The following is a 2,393-nucleotide window of genomic DNA, read 5'->3' on the forward strand; positions in this document are numbered from 1 at the left end:
AGTTGTCTGGGCTGTGGTCATGCAGGCTCTTACTTCCCATCATGGTGAGCTGACTCAGATGATGAGTTTATAAACCCTACAAAGGCTAATTTGGACCGAGTCTGGGCTGGGTGAGCTATTATCATGGCAATGGGATCAAGGTCAGATCTGAAGCTGTCTTCAGGGACCTGAAGGGAGCCCTTTAGGCCGGTGAGGACAGGATATAATCCCTCCTGGGTTTTAATGAAGAATACTGGTGGTCTTTGAAGGCCAAGGGGGGTGCTGGTATCAGAGTCCTGAGCCCAAGTCTCTGATTTAGTGAGAACACCTGGAACCCTCCTTTCTTAGAGTTGCTTTCCCACAGCGACAGGGCCGGAGGTGGCAGGGAAAGGCTGGTGAGGGGCCAAGAGGGCTGGCCAGGCAGCCTGGCTCATGGCGGCCCTTTCCTAGGTAACCTAAGAGTCTGTGTTCTGGGCAAAGATGGTGGCCTTCCAGTCTTGCTACAGATCTAGGGTGTGAGGTTCCCCCAGGTGGCAACCTGGGGTGCCCCACCCTGAGTCATAATTGTATTCTGGGCTGGAACTCAGTGAACCTTTGAGGAGGAAAGTGAAAGAAAGTGAAGTCACTCAGTTGTGTCCGACTCTTTGTGACCCCATGGATAGTAGCCTGCATCAGGCTCCTCCGCCCATGGTATTTTCAAGGCAAGAATACTGGAGTGGGTTGCCATTTCCTTCTCCAGGGGATCTTCCCAGCCCAGGGATTGAACCCAGGTCTCTCACATTGTAGACAGACGCTTTACCGTCTGAGCCACCAGGGAAGTCCAGAGGAGGAAGGATTCCCCAGATCAGCCTCTTTCCTCCATAGTTTACTCAAAAAGGTCCAGGGGACAAGCTGGGTAACAAAACGTTTTCAATCCATTTTACCGCATTGTTACCAGGCGCTGGGTATCAAGTTAGAATTTATGAGTGATGACAATGGTGAGGCACCTCTTACTCCTCTCAGCCACTGTGTAAAGCAGGAATTACCTCATTTTTAAGATGCGGAAGCTAAGGTTCATGGAGACACAAAATCACCTGGCTGAGTGAGCAGGAAAAGCCAGGATTCAAGCCTGAGTGGGTATGACTCCCAAGCCCCTGTTCTCTCCATTCTTCCCATGGCTGATGGCTGACAGAAATGACTAGGGCCCTGCTCCTTCCTTTGGGGAGCGGTGAGACAGACTCATCCCGGCTTCAAAGTGATGTCACTGCCACGGCAGCCTAATGGAAGCTGATTCATCTCTCCTGGAGGTCATTGGAGGCTTTTGGGGAGGGTGGACCCCGGTCTTGATGAGGGAGCAGGAGAATGAGGCTTCAGAGGTTCCAAGGCCAGACACCCAAGGCCCCACCAGACAAGGGCCTGCTTCCCATAGGTCCTTCCCATGGGACCCCAATCCTCCACCACTCCAATCAGGATGCCCCAGTGGGGAGGGGTGAGATCCCTGAGCCTACACAGGGGGCAAGGAAAACTCTGCAGGACCCATTGTGAGGCTCAGTACATCACTGGGTAGACAGCTGGACTGACAGCGGTGATGGCGGGTGGGGTGGGGGGGTGGAGTCTCCCGCTCAGGCTCTGGGGAAGAGGGGCTAGAACTACCTGAAGTCAAGGGTGCTTTGGAGTGGTGAGACACGGTGAACAAAGCTAGTGGTCAGCCGGGGGTGCTTTGGGGGCTGCAGAGGAACTGCCTGATTGACTTGAGGTGGGGGGAATGCCTCCCCCCAAACTTCAGGCCAGGGGAATGTGAAGGATTTTCAGGTTCTTAGGCCAAAGAGTGGGAAGCACTCAGGATGGGAGAAAGAGGGTTCCCAGTGGGCAGCGTGGTGGCGGTGGAAGAAGTCATTGTGGGGAGGGGCTAGTTTGCGGTGGGTGAAGGGTTCAGGGGCCATCTCAGAGCTCTTTAAGAGGGGGGCACCTACGGTGGGGGTGGTGGGTGACCGGGATCTCCGAGGAGAGGGGCGGTGGGGTGCTGGCCCATGTGTGTGGGAAGGGGGGCCCTGGGGGCGGGGGTCCGCGTCTGGGGGGCGGAGCCGCAGCTGGGTGGGGCGCCAGGCCACCGCCCCCTCCCCGCTCCCGGGCGGCGGCGGGCGGGGACCGAGATCAGCGGGACGCCCGGGGCCGGCCCACAGCTAGGGGAGCGGGCGGCGGTGAGTAGGCGGCGGCGGCCGGCCGGGCCGGGCCACGCGGGCGGCGGCTGCTTGGGCAGGTCCGGACGGGCAGCCGGCAGCCGAGCCAGGACCCTGCGCCGGGAGCCCGAGCGAGGACTCCCAGGCCGCGGCCCCGCCTCCTCCCCGCCTTATCGCCCGCCGCCTGCGGGTCGCTCCCCGAGCTCCTAGCGGCGCCGGGGCAGAGCCGAGCCGCAGCCGCAGCCGGAAACCGGC

The sequence above is a fragment of the Budorcas taxicolor genome, chromosome 5 (genome assembly GCF_023091745.1).
Source record: "Budorcas taxicolor isolate Tak-1 chromosome 5, Takin1.1, whole genome shotgun sequence".
In the NCBI taxonomy this organism is placed as follows: domain Eukaryota; kingdom Metazoa; phylum Chordata; class Mammalia; order Artiodactyla; family Bovidae; genus Budorcas; species Budorcas taxicolor.